The sequence below is a fragment of the Oryctolagus cuniculus genome, chromosome 8 (genome assembly GCF_051225735.1).
Source record: "Oryctolagus cuniculus isolate XC-2025 breed Fujian yellow rabbit chromosome 8, ASM5122573v1, whole genome shotgun sequence".
Classification (NCBI taxonomy): domain Eukaryota; kingdom Metazoa; phylum Chordata; class Mammalia; order Lagomorpha; family Leporidae; genus Oryctolagus; species Oryctolagus cuniculus.
In genome coordinates, this window is record NC_142874.1 from 74400272 (window position 1) to 74424428 (window position 24157).

At 38.9% G+C, this 24157-nt stretch overlaps 1 non-coding gene across 1 annotated transcript; it reads left to right on the plus strand.

The window, feature by feature from the left end:
• Positions 1-17904: 17904 nt before the first annotated feature.
• On the plus strand, positions 17905-18011 carry LOC149125054 (U6 spliceosomal RNA). The gene has a single exon (XR_016212620.1). It is a non-coding gene; the product is annotated as a U6 spliceosomal RNA (small nuclear RNA).
• Positions 18012-24157: the final 6146 nt, after the last annotated feature.

Here is a 24157-nt window from a genome sequence, read left to right on the forward strand (position 1 = left end):
AAATATATTAGTGAGAGATTTGATGGTATGAAGTATTGTTTATTTTTTTTAAAGGTTCATTTATTTATTTGAAAGTCAGAGTTACACAGAAAGAGAAGGAGAGGCAGAGATAGAGAGAGAGGTCTTCTATCCACTGGTTTACTCCCCAGTTGGCTACAACTTCCAGAGCTGTGCTGATCTGAAGCCACGAGCTAGGAGCCTCTTCTGGGTCTTCCACGCAGGTGCTGGGGCCCAAGGACTTGGCCATCTTCCACTGCTTTCCCAGGCCACAGCAGAGAACTGGATAGGAAGTGGAGCAGCTGGAACTCCAACCAGCACTGCAGGTGGTGGCTTTACCCACGACACCACAGTGCCAGCCCTGAAGTATTGTTTTAAAAGAGATGGGGCTGGCGCTATGGTGCAGCAGGCTAACGCCCTGGCCTGAAAGCGTCAGCATCCCTTATGGGCGCGTCTGAGACCCGGCAGCTCCACTTCCAATTCAGCTCTCTGTTATGGCCTGGGGTAACAGTAGAAGATGGCCCAAGTCCTTGGGCCCCTGCACCCACGTGAGAGACCCGGAAGAGGCTCCTGGCTCCTGGCTTTGGATCGGCGTGGCTCTGGCCCTTGTGGCCAATTGGGGAATAAACAATCAGATGGAAGATCTCTCTCTCTGTCTCTCTCTCTCTCTCTCTGCCTCTCCTCTCTCTGTATAACTCTGACTTGCAAATAAATTTTTTTTTATATATTTTGACAGGCAAAGTGGACAGTGAGAGAGAGAGAGACAGAGAGAAAGTTCTTCCTTTGCCGTTGGTTCACCCTCCAATGGCTGCTGTGGCCGGCGCACCGCGCTGATCCAAAGGCAGGAGCCAGGTACTTATCCTGGTGTCCCATGGGGTGCAGGGCCCAAGCACTTGGGCCATCCTCCACTGCACTCCCTGGCCACAGCAGAGAGCTGGCCTGGAAGAGGGGCAACCGGGACAGAATCCGGCGCCCCGACCGGGACTAGAACCTGGTGTGCCGGCGCCACAAGGCAGAGGATTAGCCTAGTGAGCTGCGGCGCCGGCCAATAAATAAATCTTTTAAAAAAGAAGCGATTATTTCATGGCTAATATGATAATTAATATCTATATAATACATATAATTATTTTAACAGTTAAGATACTAATTTAGAAAGATGTGAGATCATACCTTATTTATCTTTGTATCATTGACAACAACACAATGCCTAATATATGGGAAATACAGCATATATAGTATATAGGAAATAAATAAGAGAAATATCCCTGTCTTATGATATGTCTTTTTTTTTTTTTGACAGGCAGAGTGGACAGTGAGAGAGAGACAGAGAAAAGATCTTCCTTTACCGTTGGTTCACCCTCCAATGGCTGCTGCAGCTGGCGCACTGTGGCCAGCGCACTGCGCTGATCTGAAGCCAGGAGCCAGGTGCTTCTCCTGGTCTCCCATGCAGGTGCAGGGCCCAAGCACTTGGGCCATCCTCCACTGCCTTCCCAGGCCACAGCAGAGAGCTGGCCTGGAAGAGGAGCAACTGGGACAGAATCCAGTGCCCCGACCGGGACTAGAACCCGGAGTGCCGGTGCCACAAGGCGGAGGATTAGCCTATTGAGCCACGGCAGCAGCCTATGATATGTCTTCAAACGTGACTGATTTGGTGGCTCAATAGTTTAAACCAGGTTGACTAAATATACAAATATATACAGTGTTAATCACACGACCTTAGGTCTGGAGTTAGGCTTTAAGCTTCTAAAAATTCTAAAGCTCTGAGTTGCGAGGGTGGGGAAACTTTTTTCTAACAAAGGCCATTTGGATATTTATACTGCCACTTATGGGTCATACAAAATTATCAACTTAAAAAGCAGCCTGCTCTAGATTGATTGCATTTCAAATCCTATCTGCAGTTGCCTTGGCAGGGCCAGACCAAGTGATAGCACGGGTCTCATGTGGCCAGTGGGCCAGACATTTCCTGCCCCTGGTACATTTACCATCTCTCTCTCTCTCTCTCTCTCTCTCTCTCTCTTTATCATGAAACATGATTTTTAGAAACTGTAAACAAATACTTGAAGAAATCATTTCCTCTAGTCTATTCTTTCAAATACAGTAAGGTTTTTTCCACAGAGACAAAATAAACAACAACAAACTTAGTGGAGTTTTGCAAGTCAGAATGATTCAAACATCACTGCAATGAATTGGGTTAAAATATATCTTTAATTTTATGTCACGTGAGTTTCACATCAATTAAAAAAGTGATTGGTAGTCTACCAACTTGGAGCCTGATTACTGAAGAACAAGACTATGCTTTAACTGTTTCCAGACCATCAGTGAGATGCATACCCATTGAAATCATGCTAAATTTAAAAGAGGTGGGGGAGAGAAGCTAGCTTAAAAACTACACAGAATTAGTTTGGCCCATCTCCATTCAATGTTTTCCACATGAAGAGAACCAGGTTTGTTGCTTTTCTGCTGTGACCAAATCACCACAATGGCTTTGCTTAATTAAGTTGCTATAAGGCAGTTGTTTACGCTCTCAAATAAAACCCATGGGTTTCTTTTGAAGTGACCCAGATGCACATTATTCATGTTTATTCTGCAACACGCATTCACATTGAGAGCATGCTTGATGATGATGCCAGTTTACTGGGATCCTTCACAGGAAAAGATGGTTTGCCAAAGTAGTGTTGTTAAACAGATTCTGCAAACACCCAGTAAGGCCTCTATGAATTAGAATCTAAACCCAGCCTTAGTCCCCAACCCATTAGGAGCTGTGGTGCTAAAAAGTCACTTTGTATTTCTGTGCATCACACACTTCTAGAAGAGAGTGTTCCAAACTCTCTTAATGTCCAAAAGCATGATGCTTTAAATTATAAGCAATTTTTCTTCATGGAAAATTTTTTCTTCCTCTCCTCTTCTAACTTCTCTTCCTCCCCCTTCCTTCTAATCCCCTCCTTTTGCATCTCCATGTCCACTTTCTTCGCCACCCCCTCTGCTCACCGTTTTTGCTTTTCTGTCAACTTTCCTATTTTACTCTTCTCCCTCCTCCACCTCCTTTTCTTATAGGTTTTAGAAAATATTGGCATTTCTTTTGGGGATTCTGAGTACACAACAATGTGTCTTTAACAATTCTCAGTGCAGCATCTGCAGAAATCTTGTAGCATACGAGTCAAATCCTGCCACCGCTCTGCCCCAAACCCTCAGTAGCTCCTTATTTAAGAAAAGCCTTGATTTTTGAAATGGTCTCAAAGAATGCTGTTGCCCTGGAGAGTCTATGACTTATTGCCCAATCTTCTGCAGGACTTCTGTAAATATAGCCTTTTCATGAAGACCTTCCTTACTATTCTGTTTAGAAATCCAGTTCTAGTGAGAGGCCCTCATCTTTTCCCCTGCTTTAGTTTCTCTTCAACCCTAACCATAATTTAACTTGCTTTATACATTATTTAATGTATTGTCTGTCTCCTTGAACCGGAATGCAATTGTTTTAAGGATGTTGTGCTCAAATGAATGAGTACATTTATACTGGCCAATAAAATGAAAAAAATAATTAAAAATATTTTCACATTCTAATGTTACCACATAAAGTATGTGTATCTTCACGCTAAGTTCTATGCATGCTATGCTCTATAGAACACCCTTTTTCACACACAGAGACACATACTACATGTGTCTTCTATGGGACATTTAAAAGATAAGACAACCTTGTCTTTCGCATTAAGATTTTTATTGGTATCTCATATGAGTGCCAGTTTGTGTCCTGGCTGCTCCATTTCCAATTCAGCTCCCTACTAATGTGCCTGGGAAAGCAGCAGAAGATGACCCAAGTGGGTCATCTTGGGTTCCTGTATCCAAGTAGGAGGCCTGGAAGAAACTCCTGGTTCCTGGTTTCAGCCTGGCTTAACGTCCACCATTGTGGGCATTTTGGGAGTGAAACCAGTGGATGGAAGATCTCTCTTTCTCTCTCTAACTCTGCTTTTCAAATAAATAAATCTTTAAAAAAAAACTAATCTGAGATTAAATTGTCTGCACTGTAGTACATATTAATGCATAAAAACATTAAGGGATTACAGCAATTTGCAGCCTTTTGATGTAAAAATTGTTAACATTTTTGGTATTCATTATGTACTGGTTTGAATCAGTAGCACTCATAATTCTAAGCAGTAAGTAATAGTGGTCATAGGGATAATATATCAAAATTATATGTATATGCGTGTAGATAAAATTAGGTCAAATTTAGTAAAAAGAACATTTATTCCCAGCTTATACAAAAGAAATTGATTTTTCCCATTTCCTGTGTCTCTTTGAGAGTAACTAAAGCTAATTCTTGAATCTTTAATAAGAGGCTATAATGACAGGCTCTATAATTCCCTTCCTTCTCTTTTCCATAAGCCTTATCAAGTCTCATGGTTTCAATTATCACCTCTATTTGTATAATTCCCCAATCTATTTCTTTAATCTTGACCGCTAACATGAACTCCAGTATCACATTTCTAATTGCCTACAGGGCATTTCCATGTGGGAGTCAGTGAATCACTGCAAATTCAACCGAATCTATCACTACCCCACACCGATCTCCTCCTCCACCTTCTGAAAGAAAAATAGCGTGTCCTGATTTATCTTCCATGTATTTCAGGACCAGCAAACATTTAGAAGTTCCAGCTACTTTCTCCAGACTATTATCTTAGCTCTTTTCACTCTAGAGCTTCCATACCCTCATCTTCATCTTCAATTCCTATTTTATTACAATCATGCTTAATTATTCTGCTTTTGTTTCTTCTCTCCGCCCCTCTTCTCACCCCATCACCAAATGTTAGCCCAGTTTATTTTAAGCATTACATGACTTTACTCATGCTAATATGTTGGTCAGAATTTTTTAAAATGATTCCTTAAAAATCTCAGTTCTATAGGAAAAAATGTAAGTTCTTTAACCTTATCCCTTTCTACTGTTAAACAAACATTGTCTTTCTGGCATGATATCGGTGACAGAAAATTATTTATTCTATTCTCTGAACATACCTATCACCTCCTATTTTGCAGTGATTTTTCACAAATTGCTCAGTTCCTACCCAACTTTTCAGGCTGTGCTGAAACTTCTGATCAGTCTTCCTGATCACCCTGACCCATTATATTTTCATCTTCTCTGGATATTTGGGTCTAGGGCTGGATCTGTCCTTACCTGTGTGGCCTTCAAGGTGACATTCTGCTTATCTGCAAATAAGAAAGAATTAGACTACATAATCTCTTGTATTTTTGATAAATTTACAGAACATTCTATATATAGACTTCATTTACATTTGACTATTTCTTCTAACATTTTAATGATTTAATCCTACTAAATTACAAGTATTTTGGAGAAACCATAATTATCCCTCTACTTCAGTACCCTAGTTCTACATGAAAAGTAAGGGAAAGTAAAAATAATAGTTTAGAATTATTAAAATCTCAAATATACTACGTGTCATATTGTACAAGTCTTAATAGTATGAGTTAATAACCAATTAACCTACTGATTCCAGGATACTGAATCTACTGAGAGCTAAATCTCTGAAGCTCTTCAACAAAGTTTTGACTTCTGAGGCCCAGATACTCGAGAAAAACTTTGCTGAATTATAGGGCAAGTGTAGTCAAGACAAAAAAGAGAAGTATGGGAAATGAAGTGGCTCCCTTTTCACTTATAACTTATTTTCCCAATATGACTTTACCAATGAGAGATCTTTACAATGCTCTCTAAAAACGTGCATCATCATTTAATTCCACTTTCCACAAGTGCTTTGATGTGCACTAAAAGACATCCATCATTGGGTTCTCTTCCTCTCTTTTTTTGTCAATTACTTTACCATGCCCCAATCTCTTCATCTGGACTGATGATGAGTTGTACATATTCTCACCCCAGCAGCTATCCCGACAAATCTGTTTCTTCTACATAATGATCAGACACACGCTTATAAATGCAGTTGAGTACTATAGCTTTAAGAAGTCCTTTTGCCCACACGTTCCTTTATTGAGCGCATCCTATAAGACAAGGTACCAGCCCTTACCTTCAAGGTTCTTTTCTAGCTGGGGAGTCTGTTGGTCAGTAGACCTATAATCATTAAATCTACAACTCGCATTAGATCTGTTTATGCAGAGGCACAAATGACCTAAGGTTTTAAAGGAGATAGTGATAATTTAAAAAAATGGGAAAATCCAGAAAGTCTTCTTGAACAATCAGTGGAATTTTGATAGGATAAGAATAAAAAGGACGTTAGAGGTAGGCATAAGGCTTGAAGAACAAATTCAGAGGAAAGACATAGGAAGTCTGACATGGGCATGTACTGTTCAGAGCCTTTGATTTGGAAAAGGCTTGAAATGTAGTAGAATTCACTTTTAGCTGGGGTCAGATCAGCAGTCCAAATTTATTTCCTTCAAACTCTTGGTTCAATCTGCTTTCTAGATTCCTGTTAAATCGGTGACTGATGTTCACAGCACAATCGCGCAGGTTCTCTGTAGGAGCCCCAACTACTTTCCTATGTGCTCCCTAAAATCTCCTTCCTTCTGTTGCAAGCTACATCTTCAGTTTGGTTACAGTTTTCACTCAGTGTGAATGAACTGTTTAATTCAGCAGTTAATGATGTTCATGGGTTTTTATTTTTTAAGTTTTAACTAAGTTTCCACTTTAGAAAACCCATATATAGCAAAGAGAAGGCAGAATACACAGAAAAGATTTTTTTCAGTCTCATCTGACAGTGACTGTTTTATCTAACCTTGGATTACATACTGTGTATGTATGTGTGTTTGAGTCAGAGACAGAAAGAGAGGCCAATTTAAAGTTAATATATTTTAAAACATAATACGAGCCTCCAAGGTGGGGGAAATGATGAAACCTTGTATGAAATTCGGGGCTCAAGAAGGACATGATTACATGTGTGACATTTTCTTTGTAATCTCAGTTCTTGAAAAGAGGAATATAGAGAAAGAAAAGTGATTAATATGTTCTTCCTGTATCTATATAGCTTTATCATAATTTTTGGAAAGTTTCCTAAAGATCATAAGTTTCAATGACATCATGGAAAGCTGTGCTGGAAAATTTTTTCTGATTCTTTCCACATTGCTTCTAAAATCTATCATGAAATGCTCATTATCTTTTCCAAGAACTTTGCTCACAAGTGCTATCTGGACAGATACGGGAAAAAAATGATCAAAAAATTGATGTTTTGTGGCTGAATGTTTTGTTTTAGGTATTTATTTTGAAGTAAATGTGAATTTAGTAATCCTTTACTACCCTCTGTCTTTGCTTCCTATGGAGGGTCTACAGTGCTTCTGTGTCTTAGAAGTTTGCTAATCCAGAAACTGTCCTGTTTTGAAATTTATGAAATGAAATAATTACATTAATTATCACTGAAACATAGTGATAATGAAAATACTCTCCTCTTTACAGATTCAGGAAGTCTCAAATGAGAATGAGATAGTACTTCTTTCAAGTTTAACAGTGAAATGGACTCTTAACCTTTCTGACTTCATCTAAGGATCATACTTCCCATTTGTTCTTAATTTGATCCCATTGCTTATGACTACGAGTGTGGTTTTACAGTTTGGATGAGCTGCTAAACTTGGCACTGAGTAAGTTACAAGAATAAAGAGAAAAAAAAGGACATTTTCTTCCTCGATAGGACCAGGGGGGTTTGAAAAATGCAAAATGTATTATGCTAATCTGTGTGTGTAAATTTATGAAAGAAAATATTTAACACACTTGTTTTCATTTTTTTTCTGTGGAGAGTAGTCGAGACACTTGATCTCATGTGTTTGCTTTGTCAATATTGTTGAGAAATATTTACTCAGTAACCTCCAATATTTGAAGATGGGAACATCAACACAACAGCAAAGCAAAAGTTTTACATGGATATGGATATCTGCCCACCATGTTGGTACCAATCCACTAACACTCTATTTTACAAAACGTACATAGAAACCTGTCTTTTCTCTCAGGAGGGTGGAAGTCTTAATAGCCTTCTTTTTTTTAAAGATTTATTTATTTATTTGAAAGTTAGAGTTACACAGAGAGGAGAAACAGAGAGAGAGAGAGGTCTTCCATCTGTTGGTTCACTCCCCAATTGGCTGCATGAGCTGGAGCTGCACAGATCTGAAGCCAGGAGCCAGTAGCTTCTTCCAGGTCCCCCCATATGGGTGCAGGGGCTCAAGGACTTGGGCCATCTTCTACTGCTTTCCCAGGCCACAGCAGAGAGCTGGATTGGAACTAGAGCAGCCAGGACTTGAACCGGAACCTGTATAGGATGACAGCATTGCAGGCAGTGGCTTTATCTGTTAAGCCACAGTGCCACCCACTTAATAGAATTTATATACAGCTTTACATCTACTTAAATGTTAAGATTTCCTTCTGTATGTCAAACTTTACCATGTACAAAAAGATCAAATGCCCAAATGATGTACATTGGAGACCATCAACATCTTTGTAACAATATGTGCAAATTATAGAACCACAGGTTAGTTCTCTGCATGGGATCCTTGCTAAAGATTCAATCAGTACGCCCAGAGGTAGTATGAACCTTAAAAAGACTAATTTGTTTTTCCCAATGAGAAAGTACATTTTTGCTAAGATAAAAAAGAAAAACTCTAAGGAAAAAATTAAATAATAAAATTAGCTTATAACAAAATACAAGTTTGAGGGTTATATTTATATAATAATGTAGATATGCATGTTAATTTTCTTAACTTTATATCTACAGACATAGATATATATTCACTATATAAGTATCATTTATATTTATATAATACAAAATAATATCAATTTACTAAAATTGTTTTTATCCCCCAATTTCCATTCCATTTACATCTTTGGGATCTCCTAAGAAGAAACTGAGATGGCATATTGGAATCTGTTAGATCTTTTTATGTGGCTTCAGTAACTTCTATGTGGAATTACTTGTAGATTTCAAAAGCTAGCAAGTGTAGAATAGATTTAAACATATATTATACTGCATTTCATACTTTTGCTGATTCATCCACAGGCTTTTAAAAATCAAATTACTTTTTAAATTTTTTATTTATTTTTAAGGAGTACAAATTTCTTAAGTACAACTTATTTTATTTGAAATAATAATTGTACTTATATGTGGGTACATATGAAGTTCTGATTAATGTATAGAATCAATAAAGCTAATCAGCATATCCATCACTCTACCAACTTACAATGATTTTTGTGGAGAAAGCATTAAAAATCTATTCTTAAATCTATTAAAAATCTAGTCCACTTGAAACTGTGCACCCTTTGAACAACATCTCCCTTTCTCCATCTCTCCTCAAACCTCTGGTATTATGAGATAGCCATACTTAGATTCTACATATAAGTGAAGTCATGCCAAATTTATTTTTCTGTGCAAATGACAGAATTTCATTTTTAAGACTGCAATATATAGAAAAATTAAATTCTTACATGTTATTTCTCTTTTTTAGGATTTCTGTATTTATTCAAACGGTAGAGTTACAGAGGGAGAGGGAGTAGGAGAGGGATGGATCTGCTGCTTAACTCTGGCCACAACAACAGCCAGGGCTCAGCCAGGTTGAAACCAGGAGTTTAGAAACCCTTCCAGGTCTCACACATGGTGGCAGTGGCCCAGGAAGTTGGGCCATCTTCTGCTACTTTCCCAGGCACATTAAGAGGGAGTTGGAGCCGGAGCTGTGGTGCAGCATGTTAATGCCCTGGCCTGAAGCGCCGGCATCCCATAAGGGCGCCAGTTCCAGTCCTGGCTGCTCCTCTTCCAATTCATCTTCTGCTATGACCTGGGAAAGCAATAGAAGATGGCCCAAGTCCTTGGGCACCTGCACCCACATGGGAGACCAGAAAGAAGCTCCTGGCTCCTGGCTTCAGATCGGCACAGCTCTGGTCGTTGCGATCAACTGGGGAGTGAACCAGCGGATGGAGGACCTCTCTCTCTCTCTCTATCTCTCTCTCTCAATCCACTATGTCAAAATGCCAGCTCCTTCCATGTTATTTCTATAAAAAGCAATGCAAAATCATTGTCATATGATGACATTGATGAAGAATGTATAGACAATAAAATCATATAAGACTGTTAGCAAATTAAAATGTAATGTTAGGGGCTGGCACTGTGGCACAGAAGGCTAAGTCTCTGCCTTTGGCACTGGCGTCCTATATGGACACTGGTTTGGGTCCTGACTGCTCTTCTTCTGATCTAGCTATCTGCTGATGGTCTAGGAAAGCAGTAGATGGCCTGAGTTCTAGGGCTCCTGCACCGATGTGGGAGACTTGAAAGTAGTTCCTGACTCCTGGCTTCAGATCAGTCCAGCTGTAGCTTTTGTGGCCATCTGGAGAGTGAACCAGTGGAGGGAAGACCTTTCTCTTTGTCTCTCTGACTATAACTCTACCTCTCAAATAAATAAATAAAATCTATAAAAATGTTATGTTTGTTTTATGAATTTGTCAGCTTGTAAAAGTGTGTAGAAGTGAAGTCTTTTATCATTCTAAACAAAAATTTATTCTGTATTTAGGGTTACATTAATGTTATATATACAACAGGAGTCACTGTGCACTTATTCCTCATGTAGGACCTCTGTCCTTAATGCGTTGTACAATGTGAATTAATGCTATAACTAGTACTCAAACAGTATTTTACACTTTGTGTTTCTGTGTGGGTGCAAACAGTTGAAATCTTAGTATATACTAAATTGATTTTCTGTATATAAAGATAATTGAAAATGAATCTTGATGTGAACGGAATGGGAGAGGGAGCGGAGATGGGAGGGTTGTGAGTGGGAGGGAAGTTATTGGGGGGGAGGAGTCACTGTAATCCATAAACTGTAATTTGGAAATTTATATTCATTAAATAAAAGTTTAAAAAAAGACAAATAGGGAGACAGTTTATTCATTATATAATTAGTCTATAATTCAGACAACTTTTGACCACTGGACAAAGTTGTTCAGTACATAATATTTAAAGCAATAATATGTCATGCAGTTCAATAATTATCCTGAAAGTCATACTTTAAACTTTTCTCCATAAACACCTCTAAAATTTTCATTTCTTATTATAATAAACTATACAAATAAAATTGAAAACAAGTTTTCAAAAATGTATAATTCAAACTTCACGGAGTTTGTGTCAGTCATTGTAGTTCTCCTGTTTTATCTGCACTATGGAGAGGGCGAGACAAATACAGACTAGTGCTATGCATCTAGGAAGGGGCTGAGCAGGAGTAGGTTGAACTCGATCAGTGGGACTGGAGATCCTGTGCTGTTAAGTGGTAGCCAAGTCTTGTCATCTTTGCACATTCAAATCTCCAGGGAAGCTTAAAAATACCAATGCCTGGCTCCATCCTGACCAATGAAGTTGTAATCTCTTGGGATCTGAGTGTTGGCAGATTGTTAAAACTCCTCAGGTGATTCTAATGTGTATCCAAGTGTGAGAATCACTGCATTAAAGCATATCTTACAACAAAAAGTGTTGGCTTTTGTGATGCAACTTATAAAGTTTGTAAGGCAGTCATGCTATATGAGCCGTCTGATCGCAGCAAGCTGTGCCAACACATTTCTCAAGGTATCTGTAACATCGTTCCTGGTTGATGTCCCTAGAGCCCTCTAATCCTCACAGCTGGCATTACTTAGTGTCCATACACAAGCCCAGTTCCATCCAGTTTATGGGACCAACCTTGTTCTTGGAAGTCTGAGGAAGCAGAGATCTGCGTCAATAGCCATGCAGCGTCATTATTTGTACCCAACCAGCTTTTCACCCTGTGTCCTAGTAACCTGTAATCACATTTGGCACTTAGTTAGCCTCACACATGGTTCAACTCTACCAAAAGACAACAATTGTTGCTTAATGCTTCCTTTTTCAATATGACCTTTAATAGTTATTATCATATTTAATACTCTATCTGGATTCCTTATGTAATTTTATTTCGTATGATCTATATGCAGATCCACAAATACTGTGTAACTCAATATATCTTTAGTGTAAGTAAGTGTTTCTCTTGTTGAACTATCTTGAAAACAACAAAAAAAAATTGAGTTCATTTTGAGAGAGAGAGAGAGAGAGAGAGAGAGAGAGATTGAGAACTCCAATCACACTGGTTTATTACTCAAATAACTGCATGGGCCAGGGCTGAGCTAAGACACCAAAACTGGGAGCCAGGAACTCAACCCAGATCTCCCATGTGAGTATCAGGGATCCGACTACTTGAGCCATTGCTGCCTCCTCCTAGGGTCCGCATATGCAGGAAGCTGGAGTTGGGACTGGAGGTGACTATCAAACCTACCTACTCTTATTTGGGACATAGACATCTAAGTTGTTAAGTGAAAGACTTGCCACTAGAGTTCATTTTAGAATGCTAAGTGAATATTAATGTTTTAAATGTGTGATGAAAAGATCACAAAAAATGCTGAAAAGTGATTACAATGAAATATTTCTTAGTTGAGAAAATACATTTTTTTTGTTTATAGGTCCAAAAGATTACTGTTTGCTTGGGAAACTTATCCATCCTTGCTCTTTGCCACAGATAGCATTATGCTTTAAAAATAGCATTTTTGTTTTGTATGTATAGATTCATTATTTTATGTTATTTGTAACATCATACCTAAAAGAAGAGAAAAACTGAAAGCAATCCTGTTACAACATCAACGTTTTTTCTCAATATTATTTAAAAACATAAATAACAATCTACATTTGTATCCTTATCTAGAGCACTTTTCTGCCATGTATCTCAATAGACATAGCCAAACTTACTCCAGTGGCCCATGATCTTGCCCATCACCTGGCCCAGGCAGGGGACCCTTTTTTATAAAAAGATTTATTTATTTATTTGACGAGTTAGAGGGGAAGAGAGAGAAAGAGAGAGAGAGAGAGAGAGAGAGAGAGAGAGAGAGATTAAGAACTCCAATCACTGGTTCATTCCTCAAAAGGCTGCAACAGCCAAGGCTGGGCCAGGCTGAAACCAGGATACTGGAACTCCATCCAGGTCTTTTCTGTGGATGCAGGGGCCCAAGTACTTGGACCACCATCTGCTGCCTTCCCAGGAGCATTAACAGGAAGCTGAATCGGTAGCAGAGCAGCCGGACTTCAGGTGTTCCATCATGGTACGTCAGCATCCCAGGCAGTGACTTAACCTGCTGCACCACAGTACCCACTCCTACAGAGGACCGCCTTGTTTCATGGCAGGAGCACACATGGCATCACTACATTCGCAGTAATTCCACAGTGTGAAGTGAAATTCGCTAGAGTTTCATATTCCCACCCTGAAATAGTGCCTATTTATTTCCTTTTAGATCTCTAAAATTTAATACCTTTCTTTCTTATTTCATATGTACAAAATACTGAGTCATTAATCATAAAACCATGTGTTAGAAGTTCTCATGCCTTTTGAGACAGGTGAAGCATCAATGTGAAATAGTGCTGAGAGTGCAGTGAGTAAAGAGGTAGAGAAAACCCAGTTAGATTATGCTAATTCTCTGCCTACCTAAAACACCAGGATTGAGGACAAAACATTTACAGTATTTATAATACCAGACATGATAAGCACTAAATTATTTTCTGTATTATAATTTGTATTATTATATTGTATTATCTATTACATTACAATATATTTTATATTACATTTTTTTTTGACAGGCAGAGTGGACAGTGAGAGAGAGAGAGAGACAGAGAGAAAGTTCTTCCTTTTTGCCGTTGGTTCACCCTCCAGTGGCCGCCGTGGCCGGCACACTACAGCTGGCGCATTGCGTTGACCGAAGCCAGGAACCAGGTGCTTCTCCTGGTCTCCCAAGCGGGTGCAGGGCCCAAGGACTTGGGCCATCCTCCACTGCACTCCCTGGCCACAGCAGAGAGCTGGCCTGGAAGAGGGGCAACCGGGACAGAATCCGGCGCCCCGACAGGGACTAGAACCCTGTGTGCCGGCACCGCAAGGCGGAGGATTAGCCTAGTGAGCCACGGTGCCGGCTTTTTATATTACATTAATATATATATTTACACACACACACACACACACACACACTTACATATGATGCTCCTGTAGAGAATCAACTACATTTATATCAGAGGGAAAAAAGAAGATGGCAAGTGAAAGTTTCAAGACAAGATGTTTAATCAGTTCTAACTGTAAGGAGTAGTACAGAAAACTAACTATGGAAAAAAGTAGCTATTTCGATCATGCTATTTTTTTTTTCATTCAGGCACTGACAGAGGTTAGTTATATACCATTTGTTAGCATCACTTTGTTGAAATCCAAGGAAAATCTAACTTTTGTGTACTTCGTTTATGGGCTTTATATTATTACTTTAATAAAATTAGTCTAGTTTCCATTGTTCCCAGACTCCCAGAAAAAAAAACAGAGCAAGTGAAGGACTTGGGAGAACTGGATGGTTGCTGGGGAGAGGAACTGGGGGATGGCTACTGATCATGCAACTGAGGATGGCTCAACGGAAAGAGATGCCAGGATTAAAAGCGGGCATGTAGTCCAACTGGTGTCTTTGTAAACTGTCTAGAAAGTGGGGTTGAATTCAGAAAAAAGCACACAGGGAACCAGGGAAAGAATGTTAGAGCAAAGGAAAGACAGAGCATGCCCCAGTTCCTGGTCCTGGAGGCCCCCAGTGGATCACACATCTGCCTAGTCGGCTGCCAGATTGGACAGTGCATTTATGGGAGCCCAGTGACCTTCAGCGTTTTGTCTATGGAATAAATATTTCTTCCTATAGCTATTGGCAGATTAAAAAGCTGCTATTTGAGGCAGTTTGGTTGCTCATGAGATCACATGTTATTATAATTTCAATCTTCAGGTTTTCTTTTCTGAGCTTTCATTATGGTCTCCTTGCACCTATTGTCTCTAGCTCTGGTTTTACTCGTTCCTGCACTCTAAATTCAGATTTACTTTACAAACCAGGGCTGTGGGGTCAGCACTGTGGCTCAGTGGGTTAAAGATGAGGCCTGCAGTGTCTACATCCCTTATGGGCACCAATTTGAATCTCAGCTGTTCCACTTCTAATCCAGATCCCTTCTAATGTGCCTGGGAAAGCAGTGGCAGATGGCCCAAATGCTTGGGCCCTTGGATGCATGTCAGAACCCCAGAAGAAGTTCCTGGCTCCTGGGTTTGGCTTGGCCTAAGCCCTTTCCATAGAGGCCATTTGGGGAGTGAACTCTGCCTTTCAAATGAATAAATAAATCTCTTAAAAAAATAAAAACCAAGGCTAGTCATATTAATTCACAATTTAAAACAATTCGCTCTTTTCCAACAAAAAATTTACATCTTTACACATAACTTTCAAGGTCTTTTTTAAAAAAAGACTTATTTCTAAAATTTATTTGAAAAGTGGAGTTACAGAAAGAGGGAGGGAAATACAGAGAGAGATATCTTCCAACCACTGGTCCATTCCTCAAATGGCTTCAACAGCCAGGGAAGAGGCAGGCCAAGCCAGGAACCATGAGCTTCATCCAAGCCTCACACATAGGTACAGGGGCCCAAGGACCCGCACAGACCTTCATTGCTCTCCCAGGCACCGCAGCATGAAGCCAGATTAGAAGTGGAACAGCCAGGATGCAAATTGGTGCCCACATTGGGTGTTGGTGTTGCAGTTGTTGGCTTAACCTACTTTGTCAACCCCCTTTGAGATTTTCTGATGACCTGGTCTTTGCCAGCTGTGCAGTTTCAGTTCCCATGCACTCAAATCTTCTTATGCTCTGACCAAGGTCTTTGAATTTCCCATCCCTAACATAGCATCCCAGATGTTAGTAAGGTCACAGAGAACGTGTGGCCTTATCTATTGCTCCCTATGTAGTATTGAAGATCTGGATCTCTTGGACAAGACTCAGTCTTCTAACTATTCATCTCCTTTATTTTCTTCCAACTCCAAGCACTCTCCTTGCATTATCAGATCCCCACAAGGTCTATGAAGATCCTTGATGCTCAATAAATAATTGCTAAAATGAAAGCTTAAACAAGCATAACTCTGCTTTTTCCTGTCTATATTATTGTTTAGTTTGAGAAAGTTCAACTTCAAACCTAAAGACTTCAGGTGAGAGTAAATCTCTCAGTCAATACATTTTTCTTTTAATTTTCTGGAAGGTTGTACCCCAAATACTCTACTTTGAATATAATTCCTGTAAGTCGCATTTTTATTAAGGCAGATCATCAGCTGCTTATATTTTCCCAGGACAAATGTGCTCTTCAGAGCCTTTCCTAATTGAGCAATTGATTAATTAGCACTTTTCTAGCTTCACCAGGGAGTGAGAATTTAGAGGGTATTACTGTGCTAATAAGCTCACACCTTTCCTATTTTAAACTGTTTTCAATTTTGGGAATATAAATCCCTGAGACAAGAAAAAATAAATTTTAAATCTCTTTACCCACGCAAAATGCAAAGTAGGTCATCCCACCTGTTGCTAGCTGGCTAGGACACTTTAGGACCAATGAGACATTTCCCGTCTTGTTTCCATTTCAAATCTGCAATGGATTTTCACAAGAATAGCAAAGAGCACTAAGTCAGAGACAGTTTGCAAAAGAGTTATGTCTCTTTTTTGTAACTTGACAATTCTCTTATAATTCATGTGTGCCCTTTAATAAACAATGGCCAATTGTCCTAATTTCTATTGTTATCCTTTCTTTAGGTCTCTCCTTAGGGTAGCCATAAGCCTAGACAGCCATTCTCTAGGAGAACCCTGAATAGGTTCAGGTGTGCGTCACATGAGACATTATGAGATGGTGAAACCAAAATGTAGGAAGCAAAGGAAATTTACAGCTCACAGGTCCTGAAAGGTTAGGGGAGCTGGCAGGAGACCACTGGGAAGCCCAGGAGTGACCAGGGACTCAATCAGCATATGGGAGGCCAGAGAAAGGCAGAGAAGGTAGCATTCCTGAAGGTCCATGACGATGGTGCATTGGCTGGTCTAAATGAACTTATGTCTGTGTCTCTGAGACTCAGCACTGGGTTTTATTGTGGTCAGAAACTGAGAGGTTCTGGGTTTGGGAGCCTATGGAATGAAAAACAGATCAGAACCACATAGGCTGGAGAAGTTTCGGTGAGGCCAGAAGATGTCCAGGTATGACCAGGTATCCTGTAATTTACATCAGGCCAAAAATGGAAGCCAAGGCAGCAACTCTAGTAAGCAAATTTAACATCAGTTAAAGTGTATGTTGGGACGATTTGCATGATCGTAGATAACTATTAACTTCAGGAAAAATTCTAAAGGACTCCTTTGAAATTTCACAAAATACACACAGAATGAAAAGAATTTATCTAACAGAGCCAGTCAGCATTGGAAGAGCAGCTTTCCCATGAAATGGGTTTTCTTTAATGGGTCTGTAATGAGCTGCATGTAGGCGTCTGGGCTTTGCTGAATTATGAGGCCATTATTGATACTGGAGAAAAAACAAGTATTCAGCAAAGGAGTTTAATAACGCTTCAGAAATGACTTTGACCCTGATAAAGTATTCCCTAATATGTAAAAAGTAAGACTATGTTTACTTTTAAATGGGGAAAGACTTGAAGTTTTACTTAATGCATCTAATGTGTAATCAAACATGAATAAATATAATATTAAATAAATATATGTAATTTAATACTAAAATTACACAGAAAATCCGTTACTTCATTTATTTTTATAATATCCATTTTAAAGGGGTAACAATGGCATTCTCTGAAATGCTCTTTTAAAATACCTGTTCCTAAGTCATAAAGTCGGCATTTTAATATATTTTGTATTATAAACCTGAATATAGCACTACCGTTAGACCCAGCCATCCCACTCCTTGGAATTTACCCAAAGGAATTTAAATTGGCAAACAAAAAAGCGGTCTGCACCCTAATGTTTATTGCAGCACAATTCACAATAGCCAAGATCTGGAACCAACCTAAATGCCCATCAACAGTAGACTGGATAAAGAAATTATGGGATATGTACTCTTTAGAATACTACCGCAGTGCTCGCTTCGGCAGCACATATACTAAAATTGGAACGATACAGAGAAGATTAGCATGACCCCTGCGCAAGGATGACATGCAAATTCGTGAAGCGTTCCATATTTTTTTCTCTAGGATTGACCACATACTAGGCCATAAAGCAAGTCTCAGCAAATTCAAAAGAATTAGAATCATACCATGCAGCTTCTCAAACCATAAAGGAATGAAGTTGGAAATGAACAACTCAGGAATCCCTAGAGCATATGCAAACACATGGAGATTGAACAACATGCTCCTGAATGAACAATGGGTCATAGAAGAAATCAAAAGAGAAATCAAAAACTTTCTGGAAGTAAATGAGGATAACAGCACAACATACCAAAACTTATGGGACGCAGCAAAAGCAGTGTTAAGAGGAAAGTTTATATCAATAGGTGCCTACATCAAGAAATTGGAAAGGCACCAAATAGATGAGCTTTCTATTCACCTCAAGGATCTAGAAAACCTACAGCAAACCAGACCCAAATCTAGTAGGAGAAGAGAAATAATTAAAATCAGAGAAGAAATCAACAGGATTGAATCAAGAAAAACATTACAAAAAATCAGCCAAACGAGGAGCTGGTTTTTTGAAAATATAAACAAAATTGACACCCCATTGGCCCAACTAACTAAAAAAAGAAGAGAAAAGACCCAAATCAATAAAATCAGAGATGAAAAAGGAAATGTAACAACAGACACCACAGAAATAAAAAGAATCATCAGAAATTACTACAAGGACTTGTATGCCAGCAAACAGGGAAACCTATCAGAAATGGATAGATTCCTGGACACATGCAACCTACCTAAATTGAACCAGGAAGACATCGAAAACCTAAACAGACCCATAACTGAGACAGAAATTGAAACAGTAATAAAGGCCCTCCCAACAAAGAAAAGCCCAGGACCAGATGGATTCACTGCTGAATTCTACCAGACATTTAAAGAAGAACTAACTCCAATTCTTCTCAAACTATTCAGAACAATCGAAGAAGAGGGAATCCTCCCAAATTCTTTCTATGAAGCCAGCATCACCTTAATTCCTAAGCCGGAAAAAGATGCAGCACTGAAAGAGAATTACAGACCAATATCCCTGATGAACATAGATGCAAAAATCCTCAATAAAATTCTCGCCAATAGAATGCAACAACACATCAGAAAGATCATCCACCCAGACCAAGTGGGATTTATCCCTGGTATGCAGGGATGGTTTAATGTGCGCAAGACAATCAATGTGATACACCACATTAACCGACTGCAGAAGAAAAACCATATGATTATCTCAATAGATGCCGAGAAAGCATTTGATAAAATACAACACCCGTTCATGATGAAAACTCTAAGCAAACTGGGTTTGGAAGGAACATTCCTCAATACAATCAAAGCAATCTATGAAAAACCCACAGCCAACATCCTATTGAATGGGGAAAAGTTGGAAGCATTTCCACTGAGATCTGGGACCAGACAGGGATGTCCACTCTCACCACTGCTATTCAATATAGTTCTGGAGGTTCTAGCCAGAGCTATTAGGCAAGAAAAAGAAATTAAAGGGATACAAATTGGGAAGGAAGAACTCAAACTATCCCTCTTTGCAGATGACATGATTCTTTATTTAGGGGACCCAAAGAACTCTACTAAGAGACTATTGGAACTCATAGAAGAGTTTGGCAAAGTAGCAGGGTATAAAATCAATGCACAAAAATCAACAGCCTTTGTATACACAGACAATGCCATGGCTGAGGAAGAACTTCTAAGATCAATCCCATTCACAATAGCTACAAAAACAATCAAATACCTTGGAATAAACTTAACCAAGGGCGTTAAAGATCTCTACGATGAAAATTACAAAACCTTAAAGAAAGAAATAGAAGAGGATACCAAGAAATGGAAAAATCTTCCATGCTCATGGATTGGAAGAATCAATATCATCAAAATGTCCATTCTCCCAAAAGTAATTTATAAATTCAATGCAATACCAATCAAGATACCGAAGACCTTCTTCTCAGATCTCGAAAAATTGGTGCTGAAATTTATATGGAGGCACAAGAGACCTCGAATAGCTAAAGCAATCTTGTACAACAAAAACAAAGCCGGAGGCATCACAATACCAGATTTCAGGACATACTACAGGGCAGTTGTAATCAAAACAGCATGGTACTGGTACAGAAACAGATGGATAGACCAATGGAACAGAATTGAAATACCAGAAATCAATCCAAACATCTACAGCCAACTTATATTCGATCAAGGATCTAAAACTAATTCCTGGAGTAAGGACAGTCTATTCAATAAATGGTGCTGGGAAAATTGGATTTCCACATGCAGAATCATGAAGCAAGACCCCTACCTTACACCTTACACAAAAATCCACTCAACATGGATTAAAGACCTAAATCTACGACCTGACACCATCAAGTTACTAGAGAACATTGGAGAAACCCTTCAAGATATTGGCACAGGCAAAGAATTTCTGGAAAAGACCCGCGAGGCACAGACAGTCAAAGCCAAAATCAACTATTGGGATTGCATCAAATTGAGAAGTTTCTGTACTGCAAAAGAAACAGTCAGGAGAGTGAAGAGACAACCGACAGAATGGGAAAAAATATTTGCAAACTATGCAACAGATAAAGGGTTAATAACCAGAATCTACAAGGAAATCAAGAAACTCCACAAAAACAAAACCAACAACCCACTTAAGATGGGCCAAGGACCTCAATAGACATTTTTCAAAAGAGGAAATCCAAATGGCCAACAGGCACATGAAAAAATGTTCAAGGTCATTAGCAATCAGGGAAATGCAAATCAAAACCACAATGAGGTTTCACCTCACCCCGGTTAGAATGGCTCACATTCAGAAATCCACCAACAACAGATGCTGGCGAGGATGTGGGGAAAAAGGGACACTAACCCACTGTTGGTGGGAATGCAAGCTGGTCAAGCCACTATGGAAGTCAGTCTGGAGATCCCTCAGGAACCTGAAGATAACCCTACCGTTCGACCCAGCCATCCCACTCCTTGGAATTTACCCAAAGGAATTTAAATTGGCAAACAAAAAAGCAGTCTGCAGCCTAATGTTTATTGCAGCACAATTCACAATAGCTAAGACCTGGAACCAACCTAAATGCCCATCAACGGTAGACTGGATAAAGAAATTATGGGATATGTACTCTTTAGAATACTATACCGCAGTAGGAAACAACGAAATCCAGTCATTTGCAACAAAATGGAGGAATCTGGAACACATCATGCTGAGTGAAATAAGCCAGTCCCAAAGGGACAAATACCATATGTTCTCCCTGATTGGTGACAACTGACTGAACACCAAAAAGGAAACCTGTTGAAGTGGAATGGACACTATGGGAAACGGTGACTTGATCAGCATAGCCCTGACTGTTAATGAACAACTTAATACATTATCCCTCTTAGTAGTTTCTTTGTCTGTTCTACTTAATATGACTGGTTTAATTCTGTAATTAATACACAGTTATTCTTAAGTGTTGAAATTTAACTGAAATGTGATCCCTGTTAAACATAAGAGTGGGAATAAGAGAGGGAAGAGAGGTATAATTTGGGACATGCTCAAGCTGACTTGCCCCAAATGGTAGAGTTAGAAACATACCAGGGTACTCCAATTTAATCCCATCAAGGTGGCATGTTCCAATGCCATCTCACTAGTCCAAGTGATCAATTTCAGTTCACAATTGATCATAATGAAAGGACTAAGAGTCAAAGGGAGCACATAAGCAAGTCTAGTACCTGCTAACACTAACCGATAGAATAAATAAAGGGGAGAGTGATCCAACATGGGAAGTGAGATAGATACTCAGCAGACTCATAGAATGGCAGATGTCCTAAATAGCACTCTGGCCTCAGAATCAGCCCTAAAGCCATTCGGATCTGGCTGAAAAGCCCATGAGAGTATTTCAGGCATGGAAAGCCAAGACACTCTGGCAAAAGATCTCTGTGAGTGAGATCTCAGTGGAAAGAACAGGTCTTCAAAGAAGGAGGTACCTTTCTCTGAAGGGAGGAGAGAACCTCCACTTTGACTATGACCTTGTCTAAACAAGATAAGAATCGGAGAACTCAGAGGGCTTCCATAGCCTTGGAAACTCATGACTGGAGCATAGGGAGATTACTGATGCCATAGACAGGAGTGTCAATTGGTAAAGTCAACAACAGGAGTCACTGTGCACTTACTCCTCATGTAGGATCTCTATCCTTAATGTGCTGTGCATTGAGATTTAATGCTATAACGAGTACTCAAACAGTATATTTCACTTTGTGTTTCTATGGGGGTGCAAACTGTTGAAATCCTTACTTAATGCATACTAAACTGATCCTCTGTAAAAAAAAAAAAAAAAAAAAAAAAAAAAAAAAAAAAAAAGAAATTATCAATTCCCAACTTGACTCTCACTGGGATTAAACATGACAATAGGTCTGCTCTGATTTCATCATCATTTAAAAAAATCATCTATTATTTTTCACTTTATGTTTCTGTGTGGGAGCAAACTGTTGAAATCCATACTTAATGTATACTAAGCTGATCTTCTGTATATTAAGATAATCGAAAATGAATCTTGATGTGAATGGAAGGGGAGAGGGAATGGGAAAGGGGAGGGTTGTGGGTGGGAGGGACGGTACGGGGGGAAAGCCATTGTAATCCATAAGTCGTACTTTGGAAATTTATATGCATTAAATAAAAGTTTAAAAAAAAAAAAAGTTAAAAAAATTTAAAAAAAATGGTTATTCAATTTGTTAATTGAAGATAAGTTAATATACTTAAGTTTGACATATATTAATTAACATATATATGCTACTTTATTAGACTTTTTTTCAGAAATGACATTTAGAAATTATTGATAACTAAAAGGTTAATGTTACTTGTTACTCCCTCTGTTTATCCTGTAATATTGAAAATGACTCCCTGGAATCAGAGAGGACTGCCCCCATAACTTTATATACTCTAGTTATAAACCAGCCACAAAAGGGTAAAATCAAATACCTGTGGAAGACAGAGTATTGCCCAGGCCAAAGTTGGAAGAGCAGGGCAGGAGACCTTCATTATGGTGTGTGTATCTCAAAAAAGGTGTTACATATGTGGGGAGATAATGTGTTGACTGCAATGCTTACTGCTCAGAAACAGAGTGGATCCAGGGCAGGCCCATTTTAATCCAGTACTTTCAAAGGAACAGAAGCTGAATCCAGAAAACTGGAGAAAACCAATACCATTTCAAAGTCAAACTCTACAAAGGGCTGTTGTAATCTAATGCTATCAGCAGACCACCTGCCTTCCTCACACTGATTCCTTGCACAACACAGACTCATCAAAGGAAACAATTGCCTTCCCAAGTTTATTTCTTGCTGCTTTCTGAAAAACCTGATCAAAATGGCATAGTGTCTGGGATTGTGCAACTAATTAGTGTTTACTGATTATCTGAATTTATATGTGATAAATTTAAAATGGGCTTTCTGATTTATCTATCAGTCTCATATAGACTTTTAATATAGGGCAATCTTCTGCATCTACTCAGTTTTAAGCGACCGAAGCACTCAGAATAACTGGGTTTGAAATGACCAAAAATAATTATGTGTCACGGTTACTCCCAAATCCTTGTGTCATCCTGGAAGAAATTGTCTGGGCAGTGGTCAAGTCTCTAGACTTTTATTTCATTTGATTGTAAATGGAACAATCAAAGTAAAATAACAAAAATCAGTTGTTTCTATTCAAATAATATAGAGAAATCTTCCTACTCCATTTTGGAAAGAATTTCAAAAATAGATCACAATCAGCATAATAAAAACTGTACTAGCAAGTGGTGATTATTTCTTAAACTTCTTGCTGGGCCTTGATCACAAAGTTACAATAATATACTCAGGCAGTATATGTATACGATGCTTCTTTTATTGTCAGTTCTTAAGCTAATTATCATAGACATGTTAACTAAGAGATTTCATTAAATAAAATCTATTTCCATATTTACTAAACACATCTTGAACAAATGAATTTTTAACCTATTTGTCATTAAGGCAGTATGGATCAGTGGCTTTTAAAGGGGGAATTTCTTCTTCTAGGAGACGTTTGACAGTGCCTGGAGACATTTTTGGCTATAGCAACATGAAAGAGGTCAGATGCCAGTAGATATCCTACAATGCACAGGAGAGTCACCTTATCCCCCAGAGAATGAGTGCCTGAAGCATCAATATCACCAAGACAGAGACAACTTGGCTTCAACAACT